This window comes from Oryctolagus cuniculus, chromosome 9, assembly GCF_051225735.1.
Source record: "Oryctolagus cuniculus isolate XC-2025 breed Fujian yellow rabbit chromosome 9, ASM5122573v1, whole genome shotgun sequence".
NCBI lineage: Eukaryota > Metazoa > Chordata > Mammalia > Lagomorpha > Leporidae > Oryctolagus > Oryctolagus cuniculus.
Genome location: NC_142875.1, coordinates 122,019,265 through 122,035,619, shown reverse-complemented (window position 1 = coordinate 122,035,619; position 16,355 = coordinate 122,019,265). Strand labels below are relative to the sequence as shown.

At 41.2% G+C, this 16,355-nt stretch overlaps 1 protein-coding gene across 14 annotated transcripts in view; it reads left to right on the top strand.

The window, feature by feature from the left end:
* Nucleotides 1-16,355, top strand: part of SOX5 (SRY-box transcription factor 5) — a 1,100,247-nt gene that overhangs the window by 110,414 nt on the left and 973,478 nt on the right. Inside the window, exon 1 of one of the 14 annotated variants that reach the window (XM_089304664.1) lies at nucleotides 2,717-3,144. The exons of 11 other annotated variants lie outside the window; for them this stretch is intronic. The gene's annotated coding sequence lies outside the window, so the exon portion shown is untranslated. Of the gene's footprint in view, nucleotides 1-2,716; nucleotides 3,145-16,355 lie in introns of those variants that run through there. 2 more of the 14 variants (XM_089304667.1, XM_089304670.1) reach the window with 2 other exon arrangements.

The window sequence follows — 16,355 nt, the reverse complement described above, 5'->3', positions numbered from 1 at the left end:
GTCACCGTTTCCCATAGTGTCCATTTCACTTCAACAGGTTTCCTTTTTGGTGTTCAGTCAGTTGTCACCGATCAGAGGTTCCCTGATTTCTATAGCTCCTTCACGTTGCTCTCCATTGAGTGGCTCCTAATGTCCTGGGGTCATGCCTAGGTCACATGTGGTCCCTACTGTGGAACAGGGCCCACAGAAGCCCTTCAGTAGTGAGTTGCTGAGTAAGTCACTCTGATGCATCTTTAGTTGTGGCTGAAGTGAATAAGAAATCAATTTAACTGTGTCTTTAGTAACTATTATGTGATGGCTAGATATTCTTAATTTGACAATGGTTCATTGAAAACAAGAGGGAGTTTACTATTGTTAACAACTTTATAACAAAAGTGACTATAGATAGATTATTAGTCAGTACTTCAAGTTTCTGTGGTATCATGGTATCCAGAAAATAAAATGAACTTTAAGGTATTAGCAGGGAGCTGGGTTGGAAGTGGAATAGCGCCCACATGGGAAACCGGTGTCACAGGGAGCGGCCTTTACCCGCTGTGCCACAATGTCAGCCCCCAACTTTTTTATTTTTATTTTCTTCTGCCATAATTCTGCAGTTTTTAGTAAGCCAAATATGTAAATTGAGACCAATTTATCATTCGACTCATTAATTGCAAATATTAGCTCACAAATGAACATTTAACGATTTCATCTTCAGCAATGTCTTCTTTTAAGGATAATTTAGAACAGCTTGCCAGATTAACAAATGAAAAACACAGACTCTGTGGCGCCATCCAGACCTGCTGAATCAGAATCTGCATTTTAACAAGATACCAGGTGATTCATATACACAATAAAAATATTGCATGGGACAGACTTATACTAAAACAGAATTGTTTATCTGATTCAAATTTACTTGGGTGTCTTGTAATTTATCATGCAGCCCTATTTAGGAAGGAATTGATTTCAATGTAGAATAAAAATAGAAAATAGTATTCTGAGTTTGGAGAGCACTTTCAACATCTTACCTTTCCTTTCACCTCATCCTTCTGGGTCTGAAACGCTTCCTGGTTGTTAAGCCTAACTTAAAAGGAAAGCAGCTGACAGCCCTCAACGTGTAATGTTGTGGATGGGAAGTAAATAAGACATAATTAATTTGTGTATTTACACAAGAATGGGAGATGGTGATATCACTTTTATGACAATAATCAACTTATATTAAAATTATTTTACTTTTTTCTAAGTTTGTTTATTTAAAAACTGTCAAATATTTAAAAATCTTTTATTTGTGGAATTATGAACCTGCCTTATTCGTAACGACTGGTGCTCTTAAAACTACACATGTCAGAATTTCCCTGAACGAAAATTATCCAAAGGCTTATCTGACTTTGAAAGCCCAGTCCCACAAGGCTAAAAATGTTATGTCTATATACTCAAATCAGAAATGCTAATCTTTTTAAAAAATTACTTAGATTAACTAAAATGTCAAAGTAGCATTGGTAAATGTGACCTCCATTGTTGTAAAGTCATAGTTAACTCTACCTCCTGTTGGCTGATCTTCTACGAATTGCAGATACCTAAAACAAACAACCCAGAAAACCCAAACAGACAAAATGAAACCCCAGGTTTTAAATGTTTAGTCACAAAAATCAATTTTCAAGGTAAGGTAAAAAATACACCATTGACATTAGCAGATTTTCTTTTCAACCATCTTTGCTTTTGGAGCGTTCGTCACACATCTGGCACTCTATTAAGCAGACAGCATTCATATGCTTGTAGTGACTACAGTGTTTTGCACTTGAAAATGTAGTGTTGAGAACTCTATTTGGAATGTGTTGTTGTATATAAGATCAGGCTTTAATAGTGTTATATTTCAATCTATAAATAACTTTTGCTTCCTGATGTTAAAACAATGTATGGCATTTGGCAAAAAATAAACTGCCAAATAATTTTTTAAGTGCCTGGTTAAGGGACGCCATTGTAAATTTTTTATACTGGCGAAACCACTGTAAGATTGGGTTTTTAGGTTATCTATTCCTTCACAGTAAATTATTTACTTTGGCACTATGAAATCATAAATGCTAATCACAGTCTGAAAACTGTGGCATTGTTGATTTTTAGTTAGAGTGAGCCAGGTTAACAGGTATTATGTCGTGAAGCAGTTTAATTAGTGAGATGCAGGAAGGTAGCCGATAATGAAGCTCTCACATAGCAGACAAGAGGAAGCCAGAGTGCACAGATAGGTTTCTTGGTAGCCCCAGCGAGGCATTGAGGGAGAACAGACACATCAGGGGCTTTATAGTCAGAGCCCGTGGACTTACCCCAGCCTCAGTTCTCTGATTTCTTAAACGAGAATAGGAATTTTCACTCTACTGAGTTGTTGTGAAGATGAAATAAGACAGCATATAAAGATCCTGGCATGAGATCAATAGAAAAAAAGTTAGTTCTCATCTCAAACACCCCAAGCTCCTAAATCTCCCCATTCTCTTTCTTCAGTAGAGTTTCCAGGAACATAGTGTGGCATATAGAATGCTGAAGACAGATAAACTGTTAGGTGTCGCTTTACCAGACTTAAGGTCAAATGTCATTTTGTTTAAGGCGGCATTTAGTTAAGTTCATTTCTGATAAAGAACTCTCTGCTGTAAAAGCAGAGATTGAGGGTCTGGTCCAGGGACGGAGGAGACAGGTATTTGATTCAGAGGTCGCTGTTTTCATTGTTCTTGGCTGAGATGTCTTTCCACAAAAGAAGAGAAGTTGAGTGGTAGCTTTGCTCAGTTGCCTTCCAGCTGCTGTTTGGAGATTGGGAAGGTTCTCAGGATTAACTCCTGCTGCGGGCAGGCAGGCCTAGCCCCTCCCCAGCACCACGCAGAGGGAGGAGTTGGGCTCAGGTGCTTCATATAGCTCAGGAAGGAAGCCTTTTGGCGAGTCGTGGGGGCTGCATGGCTGGTCAGAGGCCAGGGGGCTGCGCCTTTCTTCCCCCAAGTCTTTGGTGGCACAGGAGTTTAGTGCTGCCAGTTTGCGGAAGAGGAGCATAATGGCGTCCAGGGCAGTTCCTTTTTCTGTTGGGGGCAGTTCTGGGAGGAGTCACTTGGAGGTCTCCTCATTCCTCCGCGCAGTGAGAACCTGCGCCTCGGGCGTGGGGAGGGCTTGCACCCTCTGCTGCTCAAAGTACGTGAGTCTCCGTCTTCGCTGGGTGCTGCTACTGCCAGATACGTTTTTGGGAAATACTGAGCTTCGCTGCCGCCGCGGCTCACTAGGCTAATCCTCCGCCTTGCGGTGCTGGCACACCAGGTTCTAGTCCCGGTCGGGGCGCCGGATTCTGTCCCAGTTGCCCCTCTTCCAGGCCAGCTCTCTGCTGTGGCCCGGGAGTGCAGTGGAGGATGGCCCAAGTGCTTGGGCCCTGCACCCCATGGGAGACCAGGAAAAGCACCTGGCTCCTGCCATCGGATCAGCGCAGTGTGCCGGCTGCAGCGCGCCAGCCGCGGCAGCCATTGGAGGGTGAACCAACGGCAAAGGAAGACCTTTCTCTCTCTCTCTCTCTCTCTGTCCACTCTGCCTGTCAAAAAAAAATTAAAAAAATTTATTTAAAAAAAAAAGGAAATACTGAGCTTCAGAATTTCAGGGAGTACTTGGGCTTGTGTCGCTTGGAGTGTAGGCTGCACTAACATGTTTTTTGAAGTGCAATCCATCAAAATTCTAAGTTTCGTGTGAATTTTTTGCAGAACTAGGACAAAGGACAGGCTTTGGGGCCGTTTCTGAAGCCTCTGCTTTAGATACGTTTCCAAGACATGGCCTTCAGTTTCATGTACAGTGAAGACCAAAACAAAAAGTGCTCAAGTACTGTATGAAACATAAAACATTGTGCAGGCCACTGAGAAAACTGGCCTTCTTTGGGACTTTCAGCCTAGGTTCTATTTAGCTTTCATTTCACTTGTGAATAGCGGAATAACTGCAGTGTTAATATCGGCCACCCATCTTTCATTAGTGGATCATCTTTCAGGTTGTAGGATGAGGAGTTTCTCATGTGCTGTGGATTAGCCTCCTGGGGAGGGATCGTGAGGTGTAGATACTTTATGTTAGCTGAAGCAGATGGGCTAGATGGAGACCATCAAAAACATAAAGCCAGCTTCAGTGTCAAGCGCAGTTCAGCATTTTCAGATACCAGTGCATTCTTGCAGTGGTCATATTTGGTGGGATAAATGAAGTGTGAGCTTCTGTGCTCCCTTAGTTGGCCTGAAAATGGAATGTCAAACAGCATATAATCATCTTCCTTGTTTTGTTTGGTTTTGTTTTTGAAAGAGGGTGAGAGAAAGTGTTTTCTATTTATGGCAGATTTTAGATGTCTTAATATTGTTTCCTGTCTAATTTGGCACAAAGTGATAATAGAGTTCCTGTCAAATTAGAGGCTGCAGACTTTTAACCTATGTCGTAAAAAAATTGGTTATTATCATAAACATAATTCAAATAAAAATTGGGTTGTAATATCCTTATGTTGAAGGGTGCATTCCAAGCATATGATTTTGCTCATTATAAATGTTAAAAATTCAGAATGACAGTACTTTGGAGAAGACATTTTTAAAAACCTAGAAGGTTTAGTTTAAGTCTTTCACCTTGGAGGTTTATTTTGCCCCCAAACATGGAGAGGTGATGCAGTGTAAATTCTTGGAGGAAAGATTAGAATAAAAGTGACCCTCACAAAGACTAGTGCATCTCTGCATGAGGAAACACTGTAGCCTGCTACATGTCTCTGGGAGAGAGACTGAAATGTATAGTATCAAGAGGGAGGGGTAAAAGTGAGATAAGAAAGAAGTACAAATTTAACATTGTGTCCGGGCTCAGGGGAAGAAGTATGAGCAGGTAATCCTTGTGATCTTGAATGAACCGGTAGTTGAGGTTTATTTTTTAATCGTTTGAGAGCTTGAGATTGCTAAACGTGAAAATAAGGTTTGTTGCAGTTTTAGAATTTTTCAGTCCTTTATTGAAACTCATGACAATTTTGATGGTCTCTTCATTAGATTTTCTAAAGACCTGTAAGACAGAAGGCACTTTTTCAGTAGCTGAGATGTAATGCACAGAATATCCAAGGAGGTAGATTTTTGGTGTGAAAGGATATTTTCTCAGATAAATAGAACAAGAGAATGAATGAGAAAGCAATGAGCATAACTCCAGAGGAGTCCTCTGTAACGTCGCTTTTAGCAGTAACATCAAATTGGGTCACAGATAATGAGATGAATTTGTGTACCCTATGGTTTCATTTGGAGAAATGTAATGTGGCAACTCTGTTTGCTCTTGGATATCTGAGCTATACAAGAAAATCGGAACACTAGGTTTTCAAAAATCCAAGAGCTATTATGTCATGTTGAATTGGAGAGATGGAGACGCCGATGGAATTTCTGCACCTGAAGCCACTCTGAAGAAAGCGTGCCTTGGTCCAGTGAGGACAGGCACAGGAAACTGGCTCATGTGTGCCATCTAATCGGCTACCAAGTTGTTTGCCTTAATTGGCCATCTTGTCCACTTACCAGAAGTTGGCTTCGACTCCTGGCCACTGAAGGTAGGAGTGATTGGATTGTGTGAGTATACTCTGGAATACACCTCCAAGAAAATAGTTTGTATCCTTTTTCTTAGAAAAAATAATTGATAGTGCTTGCATGTACGTATTATAAAAGCATTAGAAAATCTAGAACCTCAGTCCTTTCTGCAGGGATTGCAGTCAGGAAAGCACTACTGAAGTGCAATTTAAGGAGACGAAAAAGATTTGGAAAGTACATAGCTTAGCACAGTGCTTGGTTTAGATACTTCAGCGAACTAATACAGGTCGACTTTATCAATCTGTATCTTGATGCCACTCTGAGTAGATTGCTTTCATATGTGATATGCTTTCGTACTGCCTAAACAAGCTCTTTTGTGCTACTTCTTAAGAAATCGGGTTGTTTTTTTTTTTACTATGTCACATCATAGTGACTTTATTTTTTAAAGAAAAATTTCCATCATTTAATTGGCTTTCTTGAACCAGCAGGCATTTATGGTTATCTAATTACTTTGACCACATATTTCCTGAACAAGGTTGTCCACCAGTAGTTTGAACCACAATTGCAGAGCTCTAATTTCTACTTTTATGGATTTTTCTGAATTAAGTCTACTTCTGTCATCAGGGGAAGGTTAACATAAATTTAGGATAAATATTTAGAAACTAGAAGAGGGGGGATACTTTAAATGCAAAGGAAAATGAATTTAACGTTTGTCTGAAACAAGGCTAGTAAGGATTGTAAGTTTTTAAGACTTTCTATTTAATTACTTTGCGTTGAAGCCAGCTGGTTTGCTAACTTTCATGACCTTATATTCCCTGAATGTTCTCATAAATCAAAGAAAGAATATGCTCAATTCTAACATTAGTCCGGAGGAAAATTCCATATTTGAAAACAAAAGAAAGAAAGGTAGAATCAAGGTTGCCTTGGGAATTCAGAGGTCCTCGGTAAGGTTAATTGGGAGGGCATAAATTCCTTTATCCTCAGATTTTTCTCTTCCCTCCTCTTTTCTCCCCCTAAGCTTTCCTGCCCTCTAACCCGTCAATTTCACTTGCAGCTTGAGCCTTCACACTGCAACATTGAACCTGGAGATGTAAAAATATTCTAACGGACAGGGGGATGGCCTTGATGATCTCTTAAAGTTCTTTAAAGTGCTTTATTTTAAATTCCAATGATTGCATGGAAACTCTAGGGTGAAATGGCCTGCCCAAGGTCATCAGTCCAGCCCCTGCCAGTGAAGAACACGTCCCACAGTTGGGGAGGGGGAGGTGGTCTTGGTAGACAAGCTGGAGGACCCCCTCTGACTCTGACCTTCCCCAGCCACTGTTGGTTACTTAAGTACTGAAGGTATTAGATTGCAGAAGTTTTCAAGGTAAAGGTTTTACCTTGGGACTTAAATTTCAAATACATGAGTCAGTGCTTTGTTGAGCCACTCCTCCTAAAGAGATTATGTGAAATATCTGAGCATTTGGTGGCAGGGTAGGGGGCAGTTTCTGGTGAATAAAAATTGAAAAGAATTCATTGAGATCAAGTGAATTTTAAGTGAAAACCTAAAATTCATGGTCTTATAAAGGTACACAGTACAACAATTTATTACTGTGGTAGCAGGTACCATTTGTAGAGTGGCTTCAAAGTCTTGGGTATCACCACACTCTGATAAGAGGGGTGGAGGCCCAAAGTGGTTTAGGTTCATGTTCACAGATGTTTCTGTGAAAACTGTTGGAGTCCATGTTAAAAATCAGATCTACCAGGTTGCCAACTTTGTTGTTCAACATTTATTTTTATTTATTTGAAAGACTATTAGAGAAGGGGAGAGACAGAAGAGGTAAGAAAGGGTTGGGGGGTGGGCAGAGAAAGAGGGTGAGACAGATCTTCTATCTGCTGGTTCACTCTCCAAATGGCTGTAATGGCCAGGGATGGGCCAGGCCAAAGTCAGGAAATCCATCTGTGTCTCCCACATGGAAGCAGGGGCCCAAGGGCTTGGGCCATCATCTGCTTTCCCAGGAGCATTAGCAGGGAGCTGAATTGGGGATGGAACAACTGGGACTTGAACCAAGGCCCATATGGGATGCCAGCACTACAGGCAGTGGCTTAACACATTACACCATAATGTTGGCTTCTTTCTGTTCAGGTTTCCAACTTGAAAACCAATGCTTTCAGCCACTAATAAGGTATATCTAAATTTATGCTCTGTGAAATGTCAGTAGGTATGTTGGGGCCTGCCAGGGTGTGCATTAGGAGGGAGCTGGAATCAGGAGTGCAGTCGGGTAACAAACCCTAGCACCCTGACGGAAGACATGGGGGTCTCAGCAGCTAGGCCGAGGGCCAGCGCCCAGTAACATTTCTATGGGTCTTCCACCAATGCAGGATTTTATAACAACATGTTTTGGTCATTAGAAAATACTAGCACAGGGGCTGGTGCTGTGGCATAGTGGACTAAGCCTCTGTCTGAGGCACTGGCATCCCACATGGATGCCAGTTCTAGTCCCAGCTGCTCCTCTTCGGATCCAGCTCTCTGCTGTGGCCTGTGAAAGCAGTAGAAGATGGTCCAAGTCCTTGGGCTCCTGTACCCACCTTGGAGATCTGGAAGAAGCTCCTGGCTCCTGGTTTAAAATCAGCGCAGCTCTGGCCATTGCGGCCAATTGGGGAGTGAACCGTTGGATGGAAGACCTCTCTCTCTCTCTCTCTCTCTCTCTGCCTCTCTTTATGTGCAATTCTGACTTTCAAATAAATGAAGAAATCTTTAAAAAAAAAAAGGTATGTTGTTGGGTTTCTGTTTTTTTTTTTTTTTTTTTTGACAATTAATGATTGCTTGGTCAAATAGTGGAGAACTAGAAGGTTTGAGTTAGAGAAACTCAAAACAACGCATTACTTGTATGGGGTTTTTTCAGGGTCTTTAGTATTATGCATTGTGAATTCCCAAAAGTGGGATGTTTGGCAGTGTTTCCTAAGCTAGCGTAAATTTTAAATATTGTCTCGAGTCCTAGTGTAAAAAGGAACAAGTTTGGAGAATCCCTTATCAATAATATTGAGCCACTCAGTAAGATTACCGTTGTTACAAAGGAATAAAGCGTTGTGGGTGCACATACTAATTTTGCGCTGGAGTGAATTGGATGATAACGTAGGGAAGAGTTGATGTCCCCCGAAGGGTTTCCTTATTTCAGTTGGAGGAACAGCATGCACATGCAGAAGGAGAGGGATGACGAGGATCAATTTGGGGAACGTAGAAGTTTGGAAGGCGAGTGTCAGTTGGTGCTTACTAGGTACTAGCTTACTATATGTTTTAAGATTGGTCACGCTTCATTCAAAGTTAGAAAAGAGTATTTTCAGATTTCAGGTGACAGGATGTCGTCTTCACTTGTGTGAGGTTGGTGTTCAAAGATTAAGTGGAAAGTAGAATTAAAACAGAAGTTGATAGTGGGACAAAGAACTTGAAATCGGAACATAGTTTTTTTTTGTTTGTTTGTTTTTTTTTTTTTTTTTTGACAGGCAGAGTGGAGAGAGAGACAGAGAAAGGTCTTCCTTTTTGCTGTTGGTTCACCCTCCAATGGCCACCATGGCCGGCACACTGCGCTGATACGAAGCCAGGAGCCAGGTGCTTCTCCTGGTCTCCCATGGGGTGTAGGGCCCAAGCACTTGGGTCATCCTCCACTGCACTCCCGGGCCACAGCAGAGAGCCGGCCTGGAAGAGGGGCAACCAGGACAGAATCTGGCGCCCCAACTGGGACTAGAACCCAGGGTGCCGGCGCCGCAGGTGGAGGATTATCCTATTGAGCTGTGCCACCGGCTGGAACATAGTTTTTTGTAATACACATTTATTGGTGAAATTTTTGAAGACCTTCTTATATTATTATAGTTACTAAATTATTGAACCAATATTTATAGGCAGCCCGTGTTGAGTGCTGATGTGATAGCTGTAAATAAGCCAAGTGTGGTTCTTGTTTTCAGAAAACTTGAACCAAAGCAACACAAACATGAATGAATCAATGAAAGAATGTCACCTAGTGATAAAGGCTGTGCAGAGTTGAAAAAAACTGAGGACCTTAGTGGGTATTACAGAAAAAAAAAGGAGCCAGGCATTTGAATATTATGGGGAGAACTTAAAAACAGCTGGTGCAGTATCCCAGAGAAAGGGACTTGAGGTTGTTGAGGAACAGAGAGGGCTAATGGGGTTGGAGTAGTGGAAAGGAAGAAAGTAGAAAGAGTTCAGAGATGCAGACAAAAACCAAAACATACTGGAAGGAATTGCATTTTATTTTGTAAGTGTGATGGTTGTTGGAAGCTAAAAAGGAGCTTGTCAATATTTGTGTGTCTGTGTGTGTGTGTTGCTTGCATGACTGGGTTGGTGGATAAAAGATGACAGGGGAAAGAGAAGCCAATCAGCCAGCTAGGAAATGAGTGTAGTACTTGGGAGTCCTAATTTGGCCTGTGATGGGGAGAAGTAGGCAATTAAACATAGGCCGTGCTAATGAAATGGATGTAGGGGACAGAGGGAAGGAAATGAGGTGCAGTTTGGTATTTCCTGAGATGAGGAAGATTGGCGGAGGTGTGGGTTTGGATCACATGTCAATTTGGTTTTGGACACCTTAGGTTGGAAGTGCCTATTAGACATTGATGTAGAGAGGTCAGGTAGCAATTGCACAGGCAAACACTGAAATCAGAATGAGGCTCGAGCTGGAAATACATGAAGGTGTTTGAAGAGGTTCATGGAAAATTCTATTGGAAGATGTGTTTATTTTGATGGCCCCCGATTGTCAAGTCCATGCATATGAGAGGTCTTCAAAAAGTTGATGAGAAAAGAGCATGATGTACAAATGAAAGCAGCAGTGAGTAGGGACACAGTATTTTTCTGGTCATGCTGTGAAGTACTGATAGACAAACAGGAAAGCATTTTTTTGTAATGCTTAGACAGTCCTTTGCAGTGCAAATATTTGTTGCTTCTACAGATACTGAACACCAGAGCTCTGAATGTTAAATTACAAAGGTTTGTTGTTGAACTTACAGGTGTATAGTAATTCCTTCCTCTTGGGGGAATGGATATTTTCCAATTGTAATTTTCCCTCTATTTGAAACCATGGATTGTGATGTACAACTATGATTTATATTGTGCCTCACAATACTGGCCCCGTTGTACATTAAGCCACCACCTGCGACTCCAGCATCCCATGTGGGTACCGCTTCAAGTTTTGGCTGTTCCACTTCTGATCCACCTCTCTGCTAATGGGCATAGGAAAGTAGCAGAAGGTGGCACAAGTGCTTGGGCCCCTACATCCATATGGGAGACCTGGAAGAAGCTTCTGGCTTTGGCCTGAACCAGCCCTGGTTGTTGAGACGATTTGGGCAGTGAAACAGTGGGTAGAAGCTTTATCTGTAACTCTGTCAATAAATTAAATGTTTGAAAAAAGAATGTACATGTTCTGTCTGACAAAGTGAATTTCTCCTTCAGAAACTAACCCTGTTCTTCATAACATGTGCTTCTAGTCCACAAGTCCAGTGCCCAAGCCCTCTCCATGTGCCACATTTGCATTATCTGTAGATCATCAGGTCATATTCCACAGAACCCTAAGCTATAAGCTAAAAGCTAAAGGCAGAACTTAAGCCACCAACAGTTTTTTTTTTTATCTGCAGATTAATGTCAATTACGGTAGCAGTTTTCTCGGGATATGGCTATTCATGGTTTTTTTAGCCTCATTAGTTTATTAGCCAGCACAAATCTCTGTCATGACCTCAGCCAAATCAATTTGATGTCACTACCTTAACTGAAGACTGGATAGGGTGTATTAGATAGGTTCTTTGTGTTGGTGGTTTAATCCTTGATGATTAATGATTTCTACTTCCTGGTCTTAGTGTTGAAGTCATCTCTATCTCTGTGTTGGAGTCTTTCTTAGAATCGAAGGAACACAGTTATCTGTAGCTCATAGACATAGTTATTTCCAGCTCATAGACAGAAAATTTAAAAACATGAGTGAGCGAGTTTATCAAACAAGCATAATGTTTAAACATGTTAAGAAGTAAGGAATTTGGGGCCAGTGTTAAGGCATAGGAGGTGTAGGCGCTGCCTGCTATGCTGGCATCCCTTATGGGTGCTAGTTTATTTCCTGGCTGCTCCACTTACTATCCAGCTTCCTGGCAGTGGCCTGGGAAAAGCAGGGGAAGATGGCCCAAGGGTTTGGGTCCCTACCACCCATGTGGGAGATGTGGATGATGATCCTGGATTTGGTCTGGCCCAGCTGTGGCAGCCATCTTGGGAGAGAACCAATGGATGGAAGGTCTCTCTGTCCTTCTGTTTGTAACTCTGACTTTGAAATCTCAAAATAACAAAAAATTAGAAATGTCTGATGCTGGGCCAATCTGACCAATAAATAGCTTCCCTAAGCTATATGCACTTCATAGGTACTCAAAAAATGCTAATTGACAAATTCCTAATGACCCTGACTTTTCTATTGCAGTGTGAGTTTCACTGGCTTTTGAGTTTTAACAGAAATTGCATTGGAAACTAACAATCCATGGAGGTCCCAGTGGAAACACTGACTACCTTTTAATTTTTGTTTAATATAGCACAGAACATGCCATCTCAAACTGATTCTTGCTGTGGTGCCTTTGGGCTCCCTTTGGAGGAACATTGTGGGTCACCGATCCTTGTATGTTGAGGCTTGGTGAGGTACTCTTGGATACCTCTGTGGGGCTTGGGAAGCTGGGGAGGTTGAATGGTGTTGGGCTTGAGATGGAGGCTTGGCCAGTCCTTTTGGGGAGTTTGGAGCTAGGAGGGCACTTCAGAGCTGTCCTGAATTGAGGCACAGATGGGAGGGCCGCTGTCCCTTAAACCCCCCTATTTAGTGGTCATTAGCCATTGGATGCCCCTGCCCAGGATGGAGTGTAGCCTAGGGTGAGGCAGCTCAGTTCACAGGCAGTGAGCAGAGGGGCTCGGCTGTGAACTGTGATCAGCCAGTCCTGCTGGCCGTTGGGGCAGTGAGTGCTTTTACTGAAGGGAATCTTCTCTCGTGTGAAGATCACTAAACAGCATGTTCTTCAGGGGAATCCAAAGAGGTTTCAGGTCCCATTTGTAACTTTGGTTAGTGATGACTGTACTTGTGTTCACCTTTCAAACACAACACTCTATCTATTCTGTATCTGTTCTAAATATGTATTCTTTGGATTTCTTCTGTGGAGTAGGAATAACACACACAGATGTCAACATAAAAGTACAGTGTCCTGGCATATAAGTGACTGCTTAATAGATGCATTTCAGACTGCTATATGCAACTTGATGTTAGGTAAGGCTGTAACGTTTAAGTTTCACAGGTTTGAACCCCTGCGTTTGTAATAGAATAGTGCCCTCTTGTATAACTTGGGCATTTCAAGAAGGATTTAGCATTGTAATATCAACTGAATTTAAGGAATCATAAAAAAAAAAACACCCTCTGATCCAGAACTATATGAACCCCTTGCACCTTTATACATCTACCTCCATGGTAAACAATACAGACTGCAGATTTCCGGGAGTTACTAGGCTTTTGGACAGTAGCATTTAGTGGTATAGCAAGTCAATCATATATATAATAAAAAAAAATCTTTTTTTTTAAGAGCAATTCTATGAAGTACTATGCTAGAACGGCTGTTGAAAAAAGCTGCTTGGCCCTATTCGTTCAAAACAGTTTTTCCTGCAAAGGAAACTCAAGTCTCAACCTGTTACACTGATAATGCACAATAACATCTGATTTGAGTCAATACTGACGATTGTGCAGCGTGGCCTGCCAGGAGGTATTATCCTTCCTCCAGCTCACAGGTCTCAGTGCTTCCTTAGCAAATATCTCCAAAACTGAGAACTCACTCCTGTTCCAGCACCTTCCCTGTGCAGAACAGAAGTGACACTTGACTGATGGCCGTGATGCCTGCCCCTTCTTCTTTGTAGGAAGCTAGTATATGGGAAGAGGCAGCTTGTCTCTGATCGGCAACAGAATCTGAGAGGTTTGGTATGCTGAACAGTATGAATTTCTGGTACTAGTAAGTTAAGCCGTGATTTCTCAACACGGTTCCTTGTAGATGACTGAGTTCTTGCATCTTCCAGTGTTCACTGAAAGAAAGTGAGTTACAGTAACCAAACCCTGGTGGCATAGTGGTTTTATTTTCTGGGTCTCTCCTATTACTGTTCTTCCTGGGTTTGGAGGTTTAAAACATGTTTTATAAAATGTTGTATAAAGTCAAGTTGAAACAGTTTATCCATGTTACTTTGGGAAACAAATGGTTAGCATATGTTCTAGCAGGTCCTTGTTAGAATACTTCAGGTGGCCCCCCCCCCTCCTGCCTCCAGCCTCCTGCAACAATAAAAACTGTTGTCTATAAGATGGTTTCATCTACCCTGCTTCCTGGTCATCTCTAACACATTATGAACCTTCTACCCTATCTCTTGGCTGCTGCTCACGAGCTATACTGCCTGTATTCGTTGAAACTCCTCCAACTTTCTGAGGCAGCTCCCACCTCAGGACCTTCAAATGTCTTCCTCCATCAAACTGCTCAGATAAAGGAATGACTTGCTGCCTTCCCTCCTTAGAGTCTTCTCAAATATGTCCTTCAATTTAATGCCACCTTTAACGTTGCTAAAACGGCAAACACTGCTGAAGCTCTAGGATAGCACATCTCTCTTCATTACAATTTTCTCCTTGGCATGGGTAACGTGCTGTTACACTTGATAGTTTTTTACTGTGTTTGTTGTCTTCTCTACTTAATAAAATATATGAGGTGACTTCATATAGTTGATGGAAAAATGGAGCAAAAATTTTATTTTGGTGCAAAACATTTGAAAATCCATGCATAAGTTTTTTACCATATGCATTTTTAGTGAACTTCTTGAAGATCCCTTGTGATGTTACAGGTATAGGAGGTTTTCATGTCCTGTTCTCAGAAAAATCCATCATGTGTTAAATAATGCCTGAAAATATATGTTGGTTGAAGAATTGAGTACAAATAGGATAAAGGGATGTAAACTAGATTAAAATGATGTAATGAGACATCACATTTATATAAAACTATCTCCTATTGTTGAGTTAGTACTACATTTTGGCACCACAAAAAATTTTCAACAAATTCTTTCACAAATCTCAGAAGCTTGGCTTTTTGTTCATAGGTACCTTTAAAAAAATGTATCCAGGAAACATTTACCTTTTTGCTTTTTTTTTCTTGTTGATTTGCCTGTTGAGTTGCGGAGTCCAGTTTTTCACACCTTGTTTAGACTTACATGTGTACTGTAATTCTGTTTTAAGTTTCCTACCTCCTTAAATCCACAAAGCACTTCAAGAGAGGATTTCCATGTATTATATTTTGTTCAGAAAGCCTTATCTCAAGCAGACATATTTGCCCATTTTCTCTTTTATTTTAAAAAAAAGTTTTATAATCAGTCTACATGCACAGTGCTGTTCCAACAGGCTGGGTTAGTATCTCTCCATGAAACCATACACAATAAAAGTTTCCTTAAAAAAAAAAAAGTTAACAATGCATAAAATGCTGATACAGTGCTTCAGAACACTTAATTATTTCTTTTTTCCTCCCATTGTTTATCATTGTTTTGTCAACTTTCCATATCACTACCCACAATACTTTGAGTTGGGTTTTCTTTGAACATTCCTTTCCTCTGAACTTACCATGAACTTGGACCTGTAGCATGCCGCCACAGAGTGCCACAGCCACTTTGTAATGAGGAAGAAAAACTATTTTGGTTGTAAAAGGTGCTACAAGAAAAGTTGGAAAATAGAAAATAGTAAAACATTTGTACAATTGCTAGTTTAGACAGGATGATGCTTTAAAAGGTTAGTATAATAATTTGCACATACCAAGAGTCAGGAATTAAGTTTGTGTAGGGAGGAGAAAGAGTAAAAAGAATTAGGTTTCATAAGATAAGGTGGACAGTAGGAGGAGAAGGATTGCTTAAATACCAAATATGATACAAGAAGGGATGGGCCTCTTATCGCACATGCTGTGAAGGATGATGGAGAGGATTATTTGTTTTAAACAGGAGCAGGCATTCCATTTGTTTTCGCATTTCAGATTATTTCTCTGCACACAGGGTTATCTAAGAAGATGGTTGTCTCTCCTGACCAAAGTGTCATGAGAGGAGCTCTGGATTGCGAAACAAATCTTGTGTTCTCATCCCAGCCCTTCTGGTGGATAACAGGGAAAGCAAATGCCATCCATTAAGCGTTGACCAACCAGCAATATCAGGTGGTGATTTGGTGAAAGAGGGTACGTGAAACCTGACTGGAATTTGTCCCAAGTCATGGTGAAATCAGCATAGTAGTCTGAAGTCATTTGCAGGGAATGCAATTAAAGACCCCCCGTGAGTGCTTGAAACCGTAGGTAACACTAAGCCTTACACATAACCAAGTTTATTTCCTGTACTGTACACATGAATAAATGAAAAAGTTTATCATGTAAATTAGGCACCTTAACAGATTTAAACACCATAATTTACCACAGAATCTAGCAACCTCAGCATACAATTTGATTTTCTTTCCACTTTAAGCTGAGAACTTTGACCTTTTCATTTTAAGAAGGCACTTAGAGCTTCTCATTGACACTTCTGAATGGCCAGCGTCACTACGCTTGTACTTGGAAGCCATATTGAGGAAAATAAAGAAGGCTTGAACATAAGCACTCTGATGCTGCCACAGCAGATCTGGTAACAGAGATGGCTGGTGGGCACATAGCACATACAGAGAGGACCTGCTGGGTAAAGGGACAAGTGACACCCAGAGCAGCATGGAATGAAGTGGGCCAGTATTGCGTCATGCTGCTCAGAATGGTACAGGGCTTAGAACTTGGTAATTTTAACTGAGAAGGCCAAAGCACAGCCATAGG